General features: G+C 34.1%; 1 protein-coding gene across 1 annotated transcript in view; it reads right to left on the bottom strand.

Annotated features, from left to right (window-relative positions):
• The window catches only part of LOC142334081 (uncharacterized), a 211,038-nt gene that overhangs the window by 138,815 nt on the left and 47,369 nt on the right, over positions 1 to 24,854 (bottom strand). The window lies entirely within an intron of this gene.

Genomic DNA, 24,854 nt, shown 5'->3' with positions numbered 1-24,854 from the left:
TTTCTCTTTAATTTTGAATTTCATTTATTTTCTCATACAACAGCACATTTCAAATCGTGTTAAAACATTCGTATTTAATTATTAAAATGACATGCTACCAGTATTAAAAAAATAATAATAACTGCTGTTTAAGAGTTACTTTTGTACATAACTGAAAAAAAATTAAATGACCACCATTTTAGTTAGAGTCACCTATTAGAATAACGTATCTCAACTCTAACCTTTCCTTTTTCCTTTAAGCATTTTTGAATTGGCCCTGAAGAGGAGGGGACCTTGGGATGCGGTAGGTTTTTTAACCAAAAAATTTATTTTTTTTAGGTAAAACCATTTGCTGAATCTCATTTTAAGAGTTGAAATTTATTTCAGTGTTACTATACTTCATGAATACTGTGTATATAAATTATCCTTAATTCAGTACCATGAAAAACACGGTTTGCTTAGCGTAATTTTTTATCTTATAATCAAATCAGAATAATATATATTTATACTAAAATATAGAGACAAAATATTACAGTTTAATAGAATATTAAACTGAATGTGATGCATACAGGAGAAAATAGGATTGAAATGTCTTTTTATTTTTTATCGAATCAAATGTAGATTTAAAATAATTTATGTTTTGAATGTTATAATTATAAATAAAGATTAGGTTTACGTTACAAATAAAGATTAGGTTATGTACTTGAAATAATCGGCTGAGTTTTCTATCTTGTTTAATTGTAACTGTGTTATTTGAGGATAATAAAGATTTATTTTACTTTTTGACTGGCTTACTCTTCTAACTTTAATTATATTCTGTGATTAACATGTTTGATACGATATACATATATTAATTTTTCAAATATGTTGCTTGCAACAGGTAATTTATTAAGAAAACGAGAATTCTTAATAAATCCACATCCTTATACGTCTCATCACCCCACATCCTCTGCTAATGATTATTTTAATTATAATTATTATAAATAATTTATTGTATAATTACATGCAATCAGAGTAGCATCACAAAATGCACGATTAGAAAATAAAAATTAGAAGCGATTAAAGTCCATATTATTTATTTACGTACAATGTAAAATCATGAAATTATATTTTGTAAAATGTATGAAGATATTAAATACAAAAGATAACAGCCAAATAATTCAAAAATCAAAAGGCATTAATGAAGATTATTGTAGCACATGTTTATGTGCAAGTTTAACAGTTACAGAAGATTCAGGGTTTTTTCAATTTTTAAATTAGTATTATTTAAAAATTCATCAACAGAGTAATATTGTTTCTGTAAGATAAGATTTTTTACTTGTATTTTAAATAAATTAGTCAGAAGATTTTTTTAATAGATAGATAATTTATTAGATATGGAATAAGAAGCATAATAAGGCCCTTTCTTGTGAGCCCAAGTATTGAGTTAAATACGTAAAGAGGAAAAAGGTTTTGCGGTCGTTTTTTGATAGAAACAATAAGGTAAACGATAAGTTTTCTTTTTAACAAGACTACACATTCATAAATATAAATTAAGGGTAAGTTAACATTTAAAAATTTATGTATATATTCACAGTTATATACTGGTATATAATTGTGAATATAAGGACTGCCTTAAAGCACATACCGTAAAACAAACAGAAGATGGTTTCCAAAAGAGTCGATAGACCACCATAAGGAGACAACACTTTGCATATGCCCAGAACTGAAATAATGGTTTCACCCAGGAGGTGATGCTTTTTGACAGTATTCTAACCTATGATGAGATGTGGATTCACCATTATTAAGTGGAATAAAAAAAAATAGAGCGTGGATTGGAAGAACAAGAGTTCAGCTGTTAAGAACATCATGACAGTATTTTTGATTAACATTGCTGATTGCATAATTTTTCCATCACCTAATAACAGGATTTTTGGCTATTTTATTAGATGAATAATTTGCTTGGAATGAACAAATTGATTTTGTTAGTTAAAAAAATGAAACTGTATTGTTATACTTGAAGTACCTTAGTAGAATACTGAGTTTATCATCATTATTAAACATATATAAATATTTATGTATATTCCTCTCTGAAGTGTAAATAAATAAATTTCTTAGGGCTCCCTCAAAAACTTGAGTATTCAAAATAAATAATGGCTATAAATATGGATTGTGTATTTAGAAAATTAAAAATTTTAACTAATACTTGTGTTTATAATTATGAAATCAGTCACTAACAGAAAAAAAAATCGCTTATTAAAAAAAAATAATTTCCAAACCAGACAAAAGAACATTTTACAGGTAAATTTTCACAATACCTCAGCTTATAAGAAAGAGTCTTACGTCTCTGTTGCCATTTTTAATGAATTGCTGAACTATTTAAACTATCTTCCCACCAATTTATTTATAAAACATAACGAAAGGTTTTTATTTTACAGAAACAATATTACACAGTTAATGAATTTTTAAACAGTCTTAAAGAATTAAAATTTTTTGTAAGCATTTAAAACAATTTTTAAATGTTCATTTCTTGCATTTGTTCAAGGTTAGAATTATTTTTTCTAATCTTCTACTCAAGTAACCCACCGGGTCGGTCTAGTGGTGAACATGTCTTCCCAAATCAGCTGATTTGGAAGTTGAGAGTTCCAGCATTCAAGTCCTAGTAAAAGCGGTTATTTTTATATAGATTTGAATACTGGATTGTGGATACTGGTATTCTTTGGCGGTTGGGTTTCAATTAACCACACAACTCAGGAGCGGTCAAACTGAGACTGTACAGGACTACACTTCATTTACACTCATACATATCATCCTCTGAAGTAATACCTGAATGGTAACTCCCAGAGGCTAAACAGGAAACACAAAGTCTTCTACTCAAGTAGTATTCATTAACACCTGAATTGTAAATTATTTTATAATCGTTTCTTATATTTAATATTTTCACATTTTTTCTTATCATTTCTCGAGTTTATACATTAAATAATTAATATGGAGTCTAATCACTTCTATTTTTTTATCTTACAATTAATTCTGGCTGGATTGTCTCATTCTATTTAGATCAAGGTTTTATCTCGATTCATCGGGTCTAATGCTTGGAAATTTTTTTTTATCAGCAGAGTAATAAACCTAATCGTTCTTGACGTTAATCAAAATAATCTATTACTGTACACCGATCAGAATAAGAGATTAATTTTTTTATTTGATCGATTAATAATGAAAATCTCATGTGGGTGTTTGTTTTCAATTTCAGCAAGACTTATATTCATTTCAGTATATACTACTGTTTCGACAACATTGCAAATTATAAATTTATTACTGTTTTTAGCTACGGTAAAATAATTTTATGAACATAATAAATTAACTAAAAATGTATTAACCGATGAATGCATGAGAAATTATAATAAAAAAGAAAAAGAAAGGTATGTAAATTTCATCGGCTAAATTTTAAGCGAGACCTTAAAATAAAAAAAAAATAATCAGAATACTTTAATAACTGCTAAAAAGGTATTTGTGTTCAAATATACAAGAGCAAGTGTGTCAATGTTTTGTTGGTAGAGATTGAAGAATAGATCAACAAATTTATGATAGCAACATCTAAGGAGTAAATCTGTATTATACTTAAAATAAAAATGTGTGTTTTCTGATGAAATGACGTAAATTACATTTAAGAGGTATTTAAATATTTTTTTCTTGTATCATTATGAAAGTGATCTCTGCTTAACATCTGTACACAGTCTCAGTGTAACGTTCTTTTCTCTCTACATGATCAGTTTCTTTACTCAGTGTGATGCAAGAGTAGATTTTGGTTAAATTTTTTTTATGAGAAATTGCTTTGTTTTACATTATAATCTTGTACAAAACTGATCGTGTAGTTACACGATCAGTCACGTGTAGGTACACTTATAATTTAAATATTTTGTTTTAACTTTAAACAAAATTAGATTTGAAACATATTAAATACAAAAAAGTTTAGTCAAATTGGTGAAAACCAATAAATTGGGGTTAAAAGATCCTGTTTTTTATGTTTGACATATAATAACTTTGTAATGGGTTATAAACACATAAAACGTCTACGTGTTACTTTTAATTTGGAAAAATTTGTAAAATCAAAATTTACTATTAAAAAAAACTGGAAATTATACAATTCTTCGTTTATTATTTAATAAAATAAATAAAAATTCATTAGATAATAATTTTTTTATTAATGACAGAAATACAATAAATTATTTGAAAAATTATTATTTCAAAGCTGGCAATAAAATAACAACAGCCGATCAACAATGCGCAATACTATGTCAGTGTTTAAATCATTACATGACAAGAAGTAAAACCTCATGTAACGGTGGAAGGAAATTTTCAACACTTATTTAGTATCAATGTATTTTCTCCTACAATCAGCGGTTTGAACCGTTCATATTATCTAGCCGCATAAATCCTAAGGTCTACTTGTACTTTCTTCAAGAAGAATTGCCACATTTGCTTGAAGATGTTCCTCTAGCATTGAGACACAAAGTATACTTCCAGCACAGTGGTACGCCTCTCCGCTTCTCTTGTGCCGATTCCACACACTAAAATAATTCTCTGAGAAATGGATCGGTCGAGCAAGTCAACATTCCTTGCCGCAAAGATCGCCTGATCTAACACCTTTAAGTTTTGGCGTCAAACATGATTGTGGGGCCGTCATATTTAAAAAAAAAATTAAATATTATATTTTAAATTTAAAATATAATTATTTTTTATGGTCCGATTTGGTTCATATTCATAATATATATTAGTTATTTGAAACGTGATATTTTTGAAAAACATGGACCTGCTATATGGTGGTGGCGTTGCGATATTTAAAAAAAATATTTATGGTCAGATATGGTTCATATTCAGAATATATATTAGTTACATGAAACGAGATATTTTTTCAAAACATGGACCTCCTAGGTGGTGGTGGGGTCATGATATATAAAAAAATGTATTTATGGTCAGATGTGGTTCATATTCAGAATATATATTAGTTACGTGAAACGAAATATTTTTGCAAAACATGGATCTGCTAAATGGTAGTGCGATCATGATATATAAAAAAAAATTTATTTATGGTCCGGTATGGCTCATATTCAAAATAATAATTATTACATGAAACAAGATATTTTTGCAAGACATGGACCTACTAGGTGGTGTTAAAGTCATGATATTTCAAAAGAAATTTATTTATGATCCAATTTGGTTCATATTCAGAATATATATTACTTACGTGAAAGGAGAAATTTTTGGGAAACATGGATTTGCTAGGTGATTGTGGGGTCGTGATATTTAAAAAAAAAAAATGTGTTTATGGTCCGATTTGTTACATATTCAGAATATATATTAGTGAAGTGAAACGAAATATTATTGGAAAACATGGATCTCCTAGGTAGTTGTGAGATTGTGATATTTCCCAAAAAAATTATTTATACTACGATTTGGCTGATATTCAGAATAAATTTGTTACGTTAAAGGAGATATTCTTGCAAGACATGAACCTGCTAAAGACGGTGGAGTCGAGATATTTCAAAAAAATATTATTTATGTTCAGATTTGGTACAGAATATATATTAGTTACGTGAATGAGATATTTTTGCAAAACATGGACCTCCTAGGTGTTGGTGTGGCCGTGATATTAAAAAAAAAAAAACATATTTATGGTCTGATTTCGTTCATATTCAGAATATAGTTCCGTGAAACGCGATAATCTGGGGATGGATGAAAAATATTGTATAAAAAACAAAAATTCATTCTCTTGAGGAATTAATTGTCCGCATTATGGGTGCGGCTGACCAACAAAGGACAGCCCTGAGAACTAAAAAGCGCAACAAAAGCAGTACAGAGGTGTGCCAAGAATGTGTTGAAAATGCCGGGCTCGTTTTTGAACATCTTTTATAAACCTCTACATATACACTTTGGTCTAGTGTTAAAGATTCTAATTTTTCTAAATTCTGTTTATTTTATTCAACTTATGTTAAACTAATTTGTTCATAATTAATTAAGTTGTCAACAAGTTCTGCTTAAAATTTTTATGTGTTCATAACCCACTTAACAAAATTATTGTACATCAAACGTAAAAAATAGAGTTTTTTCCTCCAATTTATTGGTTTTCACCGCAGATTTCTCAAAACCTACTGAAGTTACGGTTCTGAGACCTGTTTTATTCGATTTTTTTAGGTCAACAACCATAACCCACCGGATTGGTCTAGTGGTGAATGCGTCTTCACAAATCAGCTGATTTGTAAGTCGGGAGTTCCAGCATTCAAGTCCTAGTAAGTCAGTTATTTTTACTCGGATTTGAATACTAGATTGTGGATACCGGTGTTCTTTGGTGTTTGGGTTTCAATTAACCACACATCTCAGGAATGGTCGAACTGAGACTGTACAAGACTTGTGACTTCATATACACTCATACGTATCATCCTCATTCATCCTATGAAGTATTATCTGAAAGGTAATTACCGGAGGCTAAACAGGAAAAAAGAAAGCTCAACAACCATAACAAATCACTAATTCTGCCGCTTAATTAACATCCTATAAATTTCAGTTCGACCTCATTTCACAGAGGTAGCTGAAATCTGAGCCACATCTTCCATTAGCCATAACTCGCAAACGAGGCAATTTTGGATGTATTCCCTCCTCACTCTATCTCTGTCTGTGTCTGAATATCTGTCTCTGTCTATGTCTCTATCTGTCTCTGTCTGACTGGCTGTCTGTGTCTTTGTGTCTCTCTCACTCTCTGTCTCTGTGTGTGTGTGTGTGCGTGTCTCTCTCTCTCTCTCTCTCTGTCTTTTTCTCCTTCTGTGACTCTGTCGCTGTCTCTGTCTTTCTCTTTCCTTCTCTCTCTCTCTCCCGCTGTCTCTGTCTTTCCCTCTCACGCTCACTCTCTCTCTGTTTCTCTCACTATCCCTCTCTTTCTCAGTCGCCCTCTCTCTCTTTTTCACTGTCACTCTGTCTTTCTCTCTCACTGTCTCTATCACTCTTTGTCACTCTCTCTCACTGTCTCTCTCTCTCTCTCTCGTTGTCTCATGCTCTCCCCCTCTCTCGCTGTCACACTCTCTCTCTCTTTCACTCTGTCTCTCTGTCTTTCTCCCTGTCGCTCTGTCTCTCTCTCTCTGTAGGTCTCTCTCTCTCACTGTGTCTCTCTGTCTCTGCGTCCCTCTGTCACTATCTCTCTCTTTCACTTTCTATCTGTCTCTCTTCTCTCTCTCAGTTTTTATCTGTCTCTCTGTCCCTCTCTTTCTCTCTGTTTCTCACTCTCTCTCTTTCTCTTTCTCTCTCTGTTTTTCTCTATCTCGTTCTCTCTCTCTGTCTTTTCGCCTCTCTCTGTTTCTCTCTCTGTCTTGCACTCTCTACCACTCCCCTCTCTCTCTCTATCACACTGTCTCTCTCTCTGTCACTCTCTCTTTCTGTCTCTCTCTGTCTCACCCCCTCTCACTATCTCTCTGTCTATTTGCCTCCCTCTGTCTCTATGTCGCTGTCTCTGTCTCTCTTTGTGTGTGTCTGTATCTTTCTGTCTGTCTCTCTCTCTTTCTCTTTCTCTCTCCCTCTGTCGCTCTTTCTCCGTCAGTATCCCTCTCTCTATCACTGTCTCTCTCTGTCACTGTTGTTGTCTCTTTCTCTATCACTCTCTCTCACTCTGTTTCTATCCCTCTTTGTCTATCTCTCTCTGCCGCTCTCTCTCTTTCTCTCTCACTATCACTCTCTCTTTCTCACTCATTGTCTCTCTCTCTCTGTCTCTGATGCTCTCTCTTTCTCACTGTCTCTCTTTCTATCTCTGTTTCTCTCTCTCGTTCTCTATCTCACTGTATCACTCTCCCTCTTTGCCTCTCTCTTTCTCTATGTTTTTCTCTCTCTCTGTCGCTGTCTCCCTCACTCGTCGGTGTCGCTGTCTCTGTCTCACGCTCTCTCTGTCGCTTTCTCTCTCTCTCTATCTGTCTCTTTCCCTCTGTCTGTGACTTTCTATCTGTCTCTCTCTCTCTCTTTGTCTCTCTTTCTCTCTCTCTCTCTCTGTCTCTCTCTCTATCTATGTCGCACTCTCTCCCTCTGCCTCTGAATCTTTCTCTCTATCTGCCTCTCTCTCTTTCTCACTCTCTATCTGTCTTTCTCTCTTTGTAACTCACACTCTCTTTGTCTCTCTCTCTTTATCGCTGTATATTCGCCTCTCTCTGTTTCTCTCTCTCTGTCTCTGTCTCTCTCCCCCACTCTACCTATCTCTCTCTCCCTCGTTCACTGTCTCTCCCTCTCTCTATGTCAATCCGTAACTCTGTCTATCTCTCTCTACAGAGAGAGAGATAGCAGAGAGAGACTATCTATCTATCTATCTCTCTACAGAGAGAGAGAGGCAGAGACAGCGACACAGGTCGCTGTCTCTGCCTCGGTCGGACTCTCTCCCATTCGCTCTCTCTTTGTGAGTCTCTCTCTCACTCTCTCTGTGCCTCTCTCTCTCTCACTCTCTCTTTTCTCTCTCTCTTTCTCACCCGTTGTCTCTCTCTCTGTCTCTCATGCTCTCTCAGTCTCTCTCTCTCACTCTCTCTCTCTCTCACTCTCTCAGTTTTTCTCTCTCGTTCTCTCTCTCACTCTCTGTCTCTCTCACTGTATCACTCTCTCTTTTGTCTCTCTCTCTTTCTCTCAATCACTCTCTCTCTCTCTCTATGTGCCTTTCACTCCCTCTCTGTCTGTCTCACACTCTTTCTCTCTCTCCCTCTTGCACTTTCTATCTGTCTATCTTCGCTCTCACTGTCTCTCACGCTCTCTCGGTCTCTCTCTCTCTCTCTCTCTCTCTCTCCCTGTTTTTATCTGTCTCTGTCGCTGTCTCTCTCTCTCTCAATCTCTCTCTCTCTTACTCGCTGTCTGTCTCTGTCTTTCTGTCTGTCTCTCTCTTTCTCCCTCTCTGTGTTTTTCTTTCTCTCGTTCTCTCTCTGTCTTTTCGCCTCTCTCTATTTCTCTCTCTCTGTCTGTCTCTCTCTATCTCTGTCTCACTCTCTCTCTCTCTCTCTCTTTGTGTGTGTGTCTCTCTCTCACTTTCTCTCTGTCTGTCACTTTCTCTCATTCTGTCTCTGTACCTGTCTCACTCTGTCTCTCTCTCTATCTCTGTATCCCACTTTCTATCTCACTCGCTCTTTTTGTGTGTGTCTCACTCTCTGTCTGTCTCTTTCTCTCTGTCTTTCACTCTCTCTCTGTGTGTCTCTTTCTCTCTCACACTCTTAATCTGTCTGTCTCTCTCTCCCTCTGTCGCTCTTTCTCTGTCTCACTATCACTGTCTCTCTCTGTCACTGTTGTTGTCTCTTTCTCTCTCTCTCTCCCTATCTCTCTCTCCCACTCTTTCTCGTTTTCTCTCTCTCTCTCTCTCTGTCGCTCTCTCTCTCTCTCTCTCTCTCTCTCTGTCGCTCTCTCTCTCTGTCGCTCTCTCTCTCTCTCTTCTCTTTGTGTGTGTGTTTCTCTCTCTCGCTCTATCTCTCTCTCTCTCTCTCTCTCTGTCTCTATCACTCTCTCTCTCTTTCATTTTCTATCTGTCTATCTTCTCTCACTCTCTCTCTGTCTGCCTCTCACGCTCTCTCTCATTGTCTCTCTATCACTCTTTCTCTCTGTCTGCCTTTCCCTCTGTTTTTATCTGTGTCTCTGTCGCTGTCTCTCTCTCTCTCTTACTCGCTCTCTGTCTCTGTCTTTCTGTCTGTCTCTCTCTTTCTCTTTCTCTCTCTGAGTTTTTCTCTCTCTCTCATTCTCTCTCTGTCAAACTCTCTCTCTCTCTCTCTCTCTCTCTCTCTGCCTTTTCGCCTCTCTCTATTTCTCTCTCTGTCTCTGTCTCTATCCCACTTTGTCACTCTCTCTCACTGTCACTTTCTATCTGTCTCTCACGCTCTCTCTGTCTCTGCCTCACTCTCTCTTTCTCTCTCTATCTCTGTCTCACTCTCTCTTTCTCTCTATCTCTTTGTGTGTGTGTCTCTCTCTCTCTCTCTCACTCTTTGTCTTTATCTGTGTTTTTCTCTCTCTCGTTCTCTCACTCTCTCTCTCTCCCTGTCTCTGTGTTGGTGTCACTGTCGCTGTCTCTCTCTCTCACTCTGTTTCTATCCCTCTTTGTCTCTATCTCTCTCTGCCGCTCTCTCTCTTTCTCTCTCACTATCACTCTCTCTTTCTCACTCTTTGTCTCTCTGTCTCTCACGCTCTATCTGTCTCTCTCTTTCTCTCTCTCTCACTCTGTCTCTCTCACTGTATCACCCTCTCTCTTTCTCTGTGTTTTTCTCTTTCTCTGTCGCTGTCTTTCTCTGTGTCGGTGTCACTATTTCTGTCTCACGCTCTCTCTGTCGCTTTCTCTCTCTCTCTCTCTGTCTCTTTCTCTCTGTCTGTCACTTTCTATCTGTCTCTCTCTCTATTTGCCTCTCTCTCTTTCTCACTCTCTATCTGTCTCTTTCTCTCTTTGTAACTCGCACTCTCTTTGTCTCTCTCTCTTTATCGCTGTATTTTCGCCTCTCTCTGTTTCTCTCTCTCTGTCTCTCTCACTGTGTCTCTCTCTCCCCCACTCACCCTATCTCTCTCTCGTTCTTTCACTGTCTCCCCCTCTCTCTATGTCAATCCGAAACTCTGTCAATCTCTCTCTCTGTGTCGCTGTCTCTGTCTCGGTCGGACTCTCTCCCATTCGCTCTCTCTTTGTGAGTCTCTCTCACACTCTCTCTCTCTCTGTGCCTCTCTCCCTCACTCATACTCTCATCACTTACTCTCTTACTCTGACTCTCACTCTATCTCTCTTTCTGCCTATATCTCTGTCTTTATCTGTCTCTGTCACTGTGTCACTCTCTATCTCTCTCTGACTCACTCTCTTACTCTGACTCTCTCTCTCTCTCTGCCTATATCTCTGTCTCTGTCTCTCTACCTCTCTGTCACTGTCTCTCTCTCTCTTTCTCTCTCTGCCTATATCTCTGTCTTAACTGTCTCTGTCTCTCTAACTCTCTCTCTCTCTCACTTTATCTCTGTCTGTGACGCTGTATCTGTCTTTCTCTTTCCTGCTCTCTGTCACTCTCTCTCTCTCTCTTTCACTTTCTATCTGTCTTCTCACTCTCTCTCTCTCTGTCTGCCTCTCACGCTCTCTCTGTCTGCCTCTCACCCTCGCTCTGTCTCTCTCTCTCTCTCTCTGTCTTTCTCACTCTCTGCCTTTCTCTATCTGCCTCTCTCTGTCTCTGTCTTTCTCCCTCTGTCTCTCTCTCTTTCTCTCTCTGTCAATCTCTCTCTCTTTCTCTCTCTCTGTCTTTTCGCCTCGCTCTATTTCTCTCTCTGTCTCTATCCCTCTTTGTCACTCTCTCTCTATCTGTCACTTTCTATCTGTCTCTCACGCTCTCTCTGTCTCTGCCTCTCTCTCTCTCTGTCCGTCTCTCTCTATCTCTGTCTCACTCACTCTCTATCTGTCTGTCTGTCACTGTCTATCTCTTTCTCTCTCTCTGTCTGTCACTGTATATCTCTCTCTCTCTCTCTGTTTTTTTGCCTCTCTGCCACTGTCTCTCACACTCTCTCTCTCTCTCTCTATGTTCCTCTCACTTTCTCTCTGTCTGTCTCACACTCTTACTCTGTCTCTGTCGCTCTCTCTCTCTCTCTCTCTCTCTCTATATGTGCCTCTCACATTCTCTCTGTCTGTCTTACACTCTTACTCACTCTCTCTCTCTCTCTGGCTCTGTCTGTTACTTTCTATCTGTCTCTCTCTCTCTCTGTATGTCACTATCTCTCTCTCTCTCTCTCGTTCTCTCTCTTTCTGCCTCTCTCACTGTATCACTCTCTCGTCTCTCTCGCGCTCTGTCTTTCTCTCCACCCCTCTATCTCTCTTTGTCTCGTTCTCTCTCTCTGTGACTGTTGTCTCTTTCTCTCGCCCTCTTTTTCTCTCTCTCTCTCAATCTCTCTCACTCTGTTTCTATCCCTCTTTGTCTCTATCTCTCTCTGCCGCTCTCTCTCTTTCTCTCTCACTATCACTCTCTCTTTCTCACTCATTGTCTCCTCTCTCTCTATGTCTCTCACGCTCTCAGGGTACATGATATCCTAAAAAAAATAAATTTTTTTTAGGATATCATGTACCCTACCACCATCTAGGAAATCCACGTTTTGCAAAAATATCTGATTTCACATAAATCATATCTGTTGGACTGACATAGGCGCCGCCTATGTCAGTCCCAACTGTGAATTTTTATGAGTTTGAGGCATTTGTGGGTAGACTCAACGATGTCATTGCCAAAACGCCCAGGAAGATCATCCTGATGGGTTACTTGAATTGTAAGGCTGTTGTCGCCAGTAGTCCTTACAAAAACTGCACGGCAAGGTTCTTTCAGACCCCATGACAGTGAATTGTCTTTACTGCTTAAATGACCACACACCTACCTGTGTGGCGAGGGGACATATCTCAATTCTGGATTTAACCATAATGGACAGATGATGGGAGCGCTCCAAGTGTAACTGGACAGTCCTGCAGGACAAAACGGCAAGTAATCACTTGGCCACACTGTTAGAAATCGAAGACCCATTGTTTTGTGTGATAGCCATTCAGAAACCTTTAAGACTGACATGAAGGCAAGTTGCAACTGTCGTTGAAAATGTTGCCAGACAGAGCAGAGATGGTAGAAATTTGATGCTCTTACTCAGTATATTTGTGGACCGTGCAAATAGTGCATATGCAAAGTGATCTTCAGAGTTTATGATGCCAAAAATAGCGGTTAAGGGTTGCAGGAGGAGATGCATATGAAGAGGCTGCGCAAAAAGATATGTAGCTTCATGACACTTACTAAATTATGAAATCAAGCAGTCTAAAAAAATAAATGGAGAAAATTCTGCAGAGAGCTCAATTCAGATCCATGAGGGCGAGCCTATCAAATCGCTATGAAGCGATTTAGTAGGCGGCTCCCCATCCTCATGGAGGAGATAGAGAGACTCCCACTGATTAGATTGTTTTCTTGCAAAGATAACGGTGCTACTGAATACATCAAGTGTGACAGAAAGCGCTTCACACAAGATGAGGTGACGGCAGCCATCTTCAAACTGAAGGACAAAAAAAGTCCCAGGAGTGACATAGGGCCTTGTTACTCCCTCCTGGAGATTAGAGGCAGGCCAAATAAAGATGAAAGATCTGAACAGAGGGGGCCGAACTGCCGTGCCAGATTTACTGCCAGTTGGCAGGTTGGCTGCCTTAGAGTAAAAGGACAAAATAAAAAAGAATAAATATATATACCCTGGGCTCAGCTTTACTTAATTGTATGTCTGGCCCAGGGGAGTAGGGTGAAAAAAAAATGTAAATAAGTGAAGTTTGTATATATTAGAAGAGTTGCATACAGTGTACAGTAGCATGTGAATGAGATGTATTTTGTATGAATGTAAGGTGTGTGGATGCACATGATATTGAGGTAATGTTTTAATGGCAATTCCAACACCACATCACATGAGGGAGTGGTTTTTAGTGGGTACCACTGCAGTAGACGGTGAACCCCACACACCCAGTATGTATGGGCTGCTGGGCATTTGGGTTAGGCAAATTTCCCAATTCCAACGAGAAAAAAGTGCGGGATGAATTCAACTAGTGTGGATGTATTCCGAGTATGTTGAGCACCCATGACTTTCTATGTAGAAAAACTTTAATACAAAATTAATGTTATGTTTTTATATTGAATAGTTTTCAAAATATAAATAATTCAAATCAGATGATTTTTTTTGGGACACGCTTATATTATATTAATATACTTACTTGTATAATTATAAGAATGTATTCTTTTAAGAATTAAAGGTATTTCAAAGATTAAATCATTCCAGTACTGGACAGCAAAGTTTACAGGTACATTTTTTAATGTAATTCAAAATTTCAAAACAGAAAACAATCTGGAATAACAAATTATTAAAAGAATATATTTTAATGTAGTTATAGAATTCTATACCAACCAAAGATGCAGGATAATCTATAATTGGAAATTATTATGATAAGTTTAATCTATCGGATTTTCAAAGATTAAAATATGTGAGTAATTATTTATTATTATAAATTAATGGTAATTCATTAAAAATAAACTGTTCTCCTTTAGCGAAGGATGAACTAATGCATAAAACAAGTGAAGAAAGCCATATTCCATTGCAAGTGATAAATTCGTTGAAAAATTAAATACGCCATTTGTGATAAACCCATTTCATGATTACTGAACTAAGTGAAAAAGCCATTATTCTCAAAATACACAAAAATACATGTTTATTATTTATGTTACTGAAAAGAAATTATATTTATAAATAAGATATTAATTTAAAAAAATTAAGAATATAATTCTGTAATATATATTCAATGCTTTATACAGACTAAGATGTAGATCAGATAATCAGGATTGTACAACAATAAAAAAAGTCAGTTAAATCATTATCATTTATTGACACTAAAATTATATATACAAAACATTAAATTAATGACTAGCTCCATTACTTATATAATAAAATATAATAAATAATTTGTTAAATTAAAATAATTAATTATGGTAATTAATAATTAATTCAATGAAACATAATTAATTTTAAATAATATAATCACTGAAGGAACAATTAACTTCATTAATTATGAATTGCACACTATCTAAATTTTAGGGCACAAATAATTTGTGAACAGTACAGTACATAAGCGTGCATTAAAATATACAATTCATTTTATATTATATAATATCACCACTAATTAACAATAACAATTAAACAATAACAATGTTATTATGTTATTTAACAATAACATTAACAATAACAATTAAAAAATAGTTTATTACTTTAATTTTTTCTGATAAACTTTAAAAAAGCATCTGCTACTAAAATGCAATAATTTCTGCTCTTCTTATTTCATCTGCATATACTTCTTTTATAATTTATTTAAAACAAAATTTGTGTATATTATCAATACAATTAAATATCTTTATGATTAAAATATATTATTTATTTATAGATAATAATATTTATTTATATATAATATATATATGTGTATATGTATATAATTTATTCTATGCATCATGTAACGAATAAACATTAAATAGTGATATTTAAAGTTTTCTGACATACATTTTTTACTACCTTATTAACATAATATAAAAGAAAAATTACAACTTTTAAAATTAAGATTATTTACTTCTTAACAACCGACAAATGACAGTTAATCTACATTAATCACATTAATAGACACATTTCATTACCAACATGTTATTCTCTCAATTAAATTAAAAAAATCAAAATAAATTATTTTTTTATAAAATACATCTAAAATACCATCAAATTTTTTAAAACAATAGTAAGATCTCTCTCAACTATTCATCTGGAAGTTTGTGGGTTTGAATCCTAGTTAGACTTAGCATATTTGCAAAACAGAATATTTCACCCTCATATTGTAACTATAGGATATAAGTTCTTTTTTTTTTATACATAAATATAAAAGTAGTTTCTTTGTAACACATTAATTTAACTGTATTCCAGTAATAAATTGTCAACCAATTGTTAATAAATATACCTACTTTTTGAAACAAGATTCAACAACTGGCAAGAATCTAGAATTATTTAATCAATCCCTTACCTTTATAATTTAATTTATATCTGTCATCATAAAAATATATATGTATATAAATAATAAAAAAAAAACTAGCCAATCCTTCCCTACTAATGTTAAAGAAACTTAAACAAAACATGTCAAACAAGAAACATGTCGCAAGAAAAAAATGTATCAATTTTAAATACCGACTGAAAATAAATCCTCTATGAATCATGAGACCTTGCCGTTGGTGAGGGGGCTTGAGTGCTCAGGGATACAGAGTAGCTGGACCGAAGGTGCAACCATATCGGAGAGGTATCTGTTGAGAGCCAGACTAAGAAATGATTCCTGAAAGAGGGCAGCAGCTCTTTCAGTAGTTGTTAGGGGTGTGAGTCAGAATGACTTAAACGGCCATATCAACATCACTCAGTCCGAGTACTCAGTCTGAGTACTGCGCAGCTGAAAGCAATGGAAAACCACAGCCGCTTTTTTTTCCCAAGAAAATGTGGCTCTCTGCATTTTCATATAGCAATGATGGAGGCGCCTTCCTTGGTAAAATATTCCGGAGGTAAACTAGTCCCCCGTTCGGATCTCCGGGTGGGGACTACTAAGGAAGGGGTCACCAGAAAATTAAAAAATAACATTCTACGAGTCGGAGTGTGAAATGTTAGAAGTTTAAAAAAGGTTGGTAGGCTAGAAAATTTAAAAAGGGAAATGGATAGGATAAATGTGGATGTAGTAGGAATTAGTGAGGTTCGGTGGGAAGAGGAAGGCGACTTTTGGTCAGGTGATATTAGAATAATTAACTCAGCTTTAAATAATGGGCAGGCAAGAGTAGGTTTCATAATGAACGAGAAGATAGGGAAGAGAGTAGAGGATTTCAAAACGCATAGCGATAATATCATTGTAATAAGGATAAAATCAAAACCTAACCCGACAACGATTGTTAACGTCTATATGCCTACAAGTGCCCATGATGATGATGAGGTAGAGTGTGTATACGAAGAGATTGATGAAGCAATTAAACACGTAAAAGGAGATGAAAATTTAATAGAAGTTGGAGATTGGAAAAGGCAAGGAAGGAAATATAGTGGGTGAATACGGGCTGGGCAAAAGGAATGAAAGAGGGGACCGACTTATAGAGCTTTGCACGAAGTATAATTGAGTAATTGCCAATACCCAATTTAAAAATCACAATAGAAGAATATACACTTGGAAAAAGCCAGGCGATACTGCAAGGTATCAGATAGATTATATCATGGTTAAGCAAAGATTTAGAAATCAACTCGTTGACTGCAAAACTTACCCTGGAGCAGACATTGATAGCGACCATAATTTGGTGATAATGAAATGTAGATTGGGGTTTAAAAACCTGAAGACAAGGTGTCAGATGAATCGGTGGAATTTAAAGAAGCTTGAGGAAGAGGAGGTAAAGAAGATTTTTGAGGAGGACATCGCAAGAGGTATGAGTAAAAAAGATAAGGTAGAAAATGTAGAAGAAGAATGGGAGAATGTTAAAAAAGAAATTCTTAAATCAGCAGAAGCAAACTTAGACGGAATAAAGAGAACTGGTAGAAAACCTTGGGTTTCAGACGATATATTGCAGTTGATGGATGAACGTAGAAAATATAAGAATGCTAGTGATGAAGAAAGTAAAAGGAACTATCGGCAATTAAGAAATGCTATAAACAGGAAGTGCAAACTGGCGAAAGAAGAGTGTTCAGAAATGGAAAGAGAAATGAACATTGGTAAAATAGACGGAGCATACAGGAAAGTTAAGGAAAATTTTGGGGTATATAAATTAACATCTAATAATGTGTTAAACAAAGATGGTACACCAATATGTAATACGAAAGGTAAAGTTGATAGATGGGTGGAATATATTGAAGAGTTATAAGGAGGAAATGAATTAGAAAATAGTGTTATAGAGGAAGAAGAGGAAGTTGACGAGGATGAAATGGGAGAAACAATACTGAGATCTGAATTTAAGAGAGCATTAAAAGATTTAAATGTATTTTATTATTTAAGTATTTTATTACACAAGTTTTTTAATGTAGTTGTCAACTAAAATAATTCTTTTATTGTAATCATTACATAACATATTATATAGATCACATACAGGATGGATATATATGATACTCTATGAACTCGTCATTGCAAATCAGCTGATTTCAAAGTTGAGAGTCCTAAGATTCAAATCCTAGTAAAGGGAATTACTTTACATGGATTTCAATTAACCACACATCTCAGGAATGTTTAACTTGAGACTTACAAGACTACACTTCATTTACACTCATAAATATCCTCTGAAGTAATACCTTACGGTGGTTTGGGAGGCTAAACAGAAAAAAGAAAGAGATATGATATTCCACAGATAAAAAAAAATTGTTCCAACATTTACCTGGATATATTAAGAGAAATCACAGTAAAACTTAATTAATTAGACCAGTATTACAATGTAACAAAATTAAGTGATAGGTGTAAGATATAATAAGTGATAAAATAATAATTTTAAATAAAGAAGAAATCATTACTTGATTTCATGTCTGAACACAGGTATTGTCCAATATTTCACTAAAGTTTGATCAATATTTGTAATCATCTATAATCGTTCTCTGTTGCAAAATGATTTTGTGTATCTTCTCGTACTTTGATACTGTGTTCATCATTTTACAAACAGAGGTTGGACTGCTTCAGTCTTACCTCTGTTTATTTATAACAGTTCAGACTTGTTTTCCTTCTTCACGGGTTACTTTACTAGTTTGAAGATCCATCTGAACATCTATGCGTAAGATTAACATGATTATCCACACAGTTGTCTGGTAAACTGTACTTTATCATGTGTAAAACATGATAAACCATCTAGTTTAACCATACAGTTTTAACCACCTAGTAAATTGTAACATGACATTGATTTCCAACTACCTGCACAACATACTGTTGTCTACTAACATACCTACCTTGAGGTTTTGGGGTGTTCCAAATTGCAGATTTAATATAGCCCTCCAGGTTGCTGTATTATCGTATCTGACTGAGTTTACATGGTGGTACCAACATCATGATTTTTTAATAAGTATTGGCAGACAAAGCAAGGTATTGGTCCCCTACACTAAAGATACGTTGATAATAGTTAGATTATTAAATTAAAGAAATAACATGATCTAAGCTGTAAATACAGACAAAATAAAATAATTCATTTCTTGACAAATAACTGGATTGATTCAATATTAATTTCACTAGAGTTCAAAAACAAAAAAAAAAAAAAAAAACTTTAATTTAACCTAATAATAAACAGTTAATTAAAAAAAAAGACTTTTTACAGATAAAGAAAAAAATAACTGCAAACAAATTACGATCGTTTCACATGTTGTTCGTTGCATTGTGAAATGACTGAAATATAGTTCTAAACGCTGTATTTTAATAATGAAAATTTCCAACTTGCTTCCCTCTCCACAATAGATGTTTGAGACCAAAATACTCAATTTTTATCATGATGTACATCATGATGTTTTAATATTCTGAAAAGAGTCTGGAACAATAAAACAATGAAAAATATGCACTCTTATTTCCATTTTTTTTTTACCTTGCGATACTGCAAGGAATCAGATAGATTATGGTCTCCCGCAACAGTCAGCGTCCACCTCAGCCGCCGCCCTTTTCGAGACTCGAATAAGTAGAGTTCGCTGTTTTCTATATTCTCTGTACCGGACAGTGTAGAGATCTTTCATAGAGTACTAATACGCCCGCGACGCCAGTCTCCTAAAGCGATAACATTCTTTTCTCTTCATGGCCTCTTCCAACTATCTTTTGGGGAGTAGTCTGGAACAGACTTCTCGAAGGAAGTCCACAAGGTGAGCGGCCTTCTACTCCGCACAGGTGACCTCTGGAATGCCTCGAGCAGTATTTATTATTAAAGTCAAAATAAATTATTAATCACTGATAAGAAACAATTTAATTTAAATGTTCAAACAAAACAAGTTGTTTACTGCCGATGCAGTAAACAAATAAACATCTCTTTCTTATTAAAACTATACTATAGTAACATATTATATACAATAAAATATATAAAAAAAGATTGTATCCTATGTGTAACAGGTCCAATCGCAAAAATCACAGCAACATGTTATAGTCCATCATCCAAATAATCTTAATACGTAAAACAATCCTTTTTAACAAACATAAAACCGTATCACAAATTGTACTATCGCAGGGCAGAACAAAACACAACCTCAAGTCTTCAGTCAACCTCATGGTATATTATATGTTTTAAAAAAAGTTTGCATTGTAATTATTTTCATCTTATTTCTATCGTAAAAAGCATCGTATTTATATATTTATATTTATCATATTTATTCTCCTTTTTCGATATTTCTGAATACTCAGCCCAGAGATAGGAAACTATGCCCGGTCATAGGAAATACAATCTGCAGCTTTGCAATATGGGGTGGTGCAATTTATAACCGATTACCTATCATAGTTGTCAAAATAGAATTGTTATTTTGTTCTCCACACCCATCACTTATAAGGCGAACAGTGCCCTAGGGTTCAAGGTTAGTGGCATTCAAACAATCAAAAAGAAGGATGAGATGTCATCAGATCTTTTACTGTATTCATTTTCTGTCCAAACACAGGCTGTTGCATTTTATTTTGTAAGCTTAGATTTCGAGTTGAGTGTCCTTTAACGAAACAAACTTTGTTGAAATATAGCTGTCTACTGTAATAACTAGACTGGTCGGGTAGGTTGGGAAGAGGTTGATCTTTTTTACAGTCAAAGGAAAGGATAACAATCTTTTTGAAGATTAAAATTTCATAAATAAAATGAAAAACAAATATTTTAACTCGCAATACTACTACCTGAACAACAGGCTTGCTGAAAACAGCTGATCAAAGTCGAAGCCTCTCATTGGTTGGCGAAGAGAACATCAGTTTTTCAGCCAGACATTAAGGAGAATGTGAGTTTTTTGACGGTAACCCAGATTTTATATTCATTATTAAATAGGATAGTGTTTGTTTTGCTTTATATTGACGTTAAAGAAATGTAGATTTCAACATAGAATACAAGAATCCATTAAAATATAATTTTCAGAAAAGGATGAAGAATATGAGTTTTGCAGTTCGGCCCCTCAATTTTAAGCTGCAATAACAAAAAATGTTTTATAATTTTTCCTAGATGTTTGTGTATATATTTCACAGCGATACCTCAGAATTGGTTTGATCAGTCAAGTTGAAGTTCAAAACAAATGAACTGAGTGCTTGGTTGCCGGCTTTTTTAACATGCATAAAAGCCTGAAAGCAAACATTTATTTATTTACTTCATGCAATTTAGCAGCATAAATGATTCCTTTGCTTACATAATACTGATCTGTTAATATCTCAAGAAAGAGCTTTTTACGTTATCTTACAATTCTATATATGTTTTCAATATTATATATTTGCCTTTATACCTATATTTTTATCAATTATTATTGCAATTCGCGAGTGTGACCTTTGAAAAGTTGAAACAGGCCTATGGGGAACATTGCTTATCAAGAGCACAAGTTTTCAGCTGGCACAAATCATTTTTGGAAGGCCGAGAACACGTTGAAGATCAACCTCGCTCAGGGAGACCTTAAACTTCAAAATCTGACGAAAACGTTGAGCGTGTGTAGGTTCTTGTGAGATCAGACCGTCGTTTAACTATAAGGATGATGAGTGAACAGATAAATTTAGACTCTTTCACCGTACATCAAATTTTGACAGACGATTTGGACATGCGAAATCGGTGCCAAAAAAACCTCACAACGGGACAGAAGAACAATCGAAGAAACGTGTGCGTTAATCTTCTTGAGAGGATTGACAATGACCAAGAATTCTTCAATCGTGTGACCACAGGTGATGAATCCTGGATATTTGAGTACGATCCTGAAACAAAGCGAAGAGTGGCACACTCCGTCATCTCCTTGACCGAAAAGATGTCGAATGAGCAAATCAAATAGAAATAGAAGTTTGAAATAGAAGTTTCACACACAGTACGGCGGATATATCTATTACGTAATACCAATTTAATTTCTTGACTAATCATCATAATAAAAGCTTAGTATATAATGTTACTGTGAAAAATCAATATATGGCACATATATTCTCCGTTGAATGTCGACACATACCAAATAAGTCAGTGAAATATTTGTTTATTCAGACTTTCGCCGGTATATGTCGACAAACACAGTTAACCTATGGTGAGGGTCGAAGCGATAATAATTAAAAAAACAATCATCTAATACCAACCTCTAAGGTAAATAATTTTTTATGAGAAACCTTTCTAAAAAAAAAAGTTTAAATTTAAGCAAAACATACCTACGCTCGCTAAACTAGTCTAATTAACGTTAAATATAAAAATTATATATGTTAATCTCTAATATTGGAGGCGATTAATCAAATTCACCTCATTTATAAAAAAAATTAATCAAATTTTCCACATTTTATAATTTGGAAGGGCCAATCAGGATATAAAGAATATGCTAAGTGCATTGATGAACGATAATGTTCAAAAATGCTCAATTTTTTTTAAATATCTTTATTCAACTTCTACCATCAGTGCATACCCAATGCGGTGAATTTGATTAATCGCCTCCAGAGTGTTAGAGAATATCATATATAATTTGTGTATTTAACACGAGGTTAGCGAGTATAGCTTATGTCTTCTTTCTTTTTCCTGTTTAGCCTCCAGTAATTACCTTTCAGATAATACGTCAGAGAATGAATGAGGATATTTACACTGATATGAGTGTAAATGAAGTGTAGTCTTGTACAGTCTCAGTTCGGCCATTACTGAGATGTATGGTTAATTGAAACCCAACCACCAAAGAACACCGGTATCCACGATCTAGTATTCAAATCCATGTAAAAATAACTGACTTTACAAGGACTTGAACACAGGAACTCTCGACTTCCAACTCAACTGATTTGGAAAGACGCGTTCACCACTCAGTGGGTTACACAGCTTATGTCTGGCTTATTTTTAACTTCCTTTTTTTACGACCTTTTTTTTTGTCTTCAGTCATTTGACTGGTTTGATGCAGCTCTCCAAGATTCCCTATCTAGTGCTAGTCGTTTCATTTCAGTATACCCTCTACATCCTACATCCCCAACAATTTGTTTTACATACTCCAAACGTGGCCTGCCTACACAATTTTTCCCTTCTACCTGTCCTTCCAATATTAAAGCGACTATTCCAGGATGCCTTAATATGTGGCCTATAAGTCTGTCTCTTCTTTTAACTATATTTTTCCAAATGCTTCTTTCTTCATCTATTTGCCGCAATACCTCTTCATTTGTCACTTTATCCACCCATCTGATTTTTAACATTCTCCTATAGCACCACATTTCAAAAGCTTCTAATCTTTTCTTCTCAGATACTCCGATTGTCCAAGTTTCACTTCCATATAAAGCGACACTCCAAACATACACTTTCAAAAATCTTTTCCTGACATTTAAATTCATTTTTGATGTACACAAATTATATTTCTTACTGAAGCTCATATAATGTTAAAAAACAAAAAACAATCAGAGAATTAAAATATATATATATATATATATTAAAATCAGGGGCACTTATACACTTAACATTCGATTAGTAAATTATTATTTATACATTTTACATAATTACATTTATAATAATATGCATATACATAAAATTACATCTGCCCATAATATTCTAAAGCTGCCATTAGCAACCTAATTGGTGTGTCATTTTGCAGTGAACCAAGCTTATTCATGCTAGTTCAAAAAGAGTGTGATGTATATAAGTTATATCACAATTGAGAATAACAAATGTAGGTATATTTTGTCAGCAATAAACAAATAATATTTAACTTTTCTGTCACCTTTATTTATTAATTTATTTAATAACAAAATACATTAAAATATATAATACAAAATTCAATACAATACAAGCATTATACATTTTTAAAAGAAATATAGTTTTGTTGATTCATTTAAAATAAAAAAAGTATTAATGTTATTTTACAAATTTATTTTAGTTTCAGCAGCCTTGTTGTTAGTAAAAACATTAATTTAACTATAGTAATAAATCTAGTAGATACAGTAAAGAGAAACCTTGAAAATGCAATACTTAGTTCATGAGCTCAACAAAATTATAGCAGCTAATTACAATTTTAATTACTGGATTTAAATATTGGATGTTTTGAAGAAAAAAAAACAAGGAGATAAATTAGTTATGTAAACATACAAATGATGGTATATATATATATATATATATATATATATATATATATATATATAGACAACTCATTCACCTGTAGTGAGACTAGGTCCTGAGTTACAACTCTAGATGTGATCTAGTGAGGTGTGATTTGATGATAAATGAAGCTATGAAGTTTGTTTAGATTCAGTTCACCAGACAATTTTCTCATGTTTGTTCCACATATAGCCAACAGCTATATGTGGAACAATCTGTGGAGGCTCAATCTGACTTTTGTAAAAGTTACTTTGAAGAAAATTTAGAAAGTCTGATCTTAAATGTTACACCCAAATGTGATAATAAATAAATAAATAAATATATTTATATATTATATAATTGATTAATGTGTATATATACATACATCAATTTTAATCATAAGATTGGAATACGTTTTCATTCTCTTGACTGAACAAAATATTTGTTCTGAAAGTTTTAAAATATTTTAATTTTATTAACAAACAATTTTAAAAAAATGAAATGTAAAAAGCTTAAAATTAATGTGTAAATGTAAACAAAGAAGAATTTATTAAATAAAAAATATCATTAAAGATGGGCATGGACCCAAAAACATTTTTTATATATGTGTATATATATGAGTTAAGAAATGAACTGCATGTAATCCAAAATTTACAATTTACAAATAAAGTAATAACAATGAAAAATACAGTAGGATGCCAATTTTCCAGATGTTCAACTAACTGGACTACTTAAATCCAAACTAGGCAATTTAAAAAAAAAAAACAATACATTATTTGAAAAAATAAATCTTTGCTTCAATGTAAATTATTTTTATTGATAATTATTTTACTGAGTTTTTCAATTGACGTTTTTGTATTCATTTAGCAAAAACATAGATACCAGCCTCTGTAAAAATAATTATAAAAGCAAATTTCTACACATTGTACCGTATTACTATATCTCTTTTTTCTTACATTGTACATATGTTCCAAATTTCTTCTTGATTTTACGGAAATACATTTACTTTTTTATTTTTTTTACTTAGTGTCTTACCTATTAAACATTAAAATGATATCTGCAGTATATATGATGAAACTTTTTTAAATTGTCCTTTACAATTATCCAAATTTGGTCTTGCAAAGGTCCATCTGAATAATTGGTGTTCCACTCTATGTAAAATCT

This window comes from Lycorma delicatula, chromosome 13 (genome assembly GCF_047948215.1).
Source record: "Lycorma delicatula isolate Av1 chromosome 13, ASM4794821v1, whole genome shotgun sequence".
Lineage (NCBI taxonomy): Eukaryota > Metazoa > Arthropoda > Insecta > Hemiptera > Fulgoridae > Lycorma > Lycorma delicatula.
The sequence above is the reverse complement of the archived record's forward strand: the minus strand, read 5'-3'. Positions and strand labels throughout refer to the sequence as shown.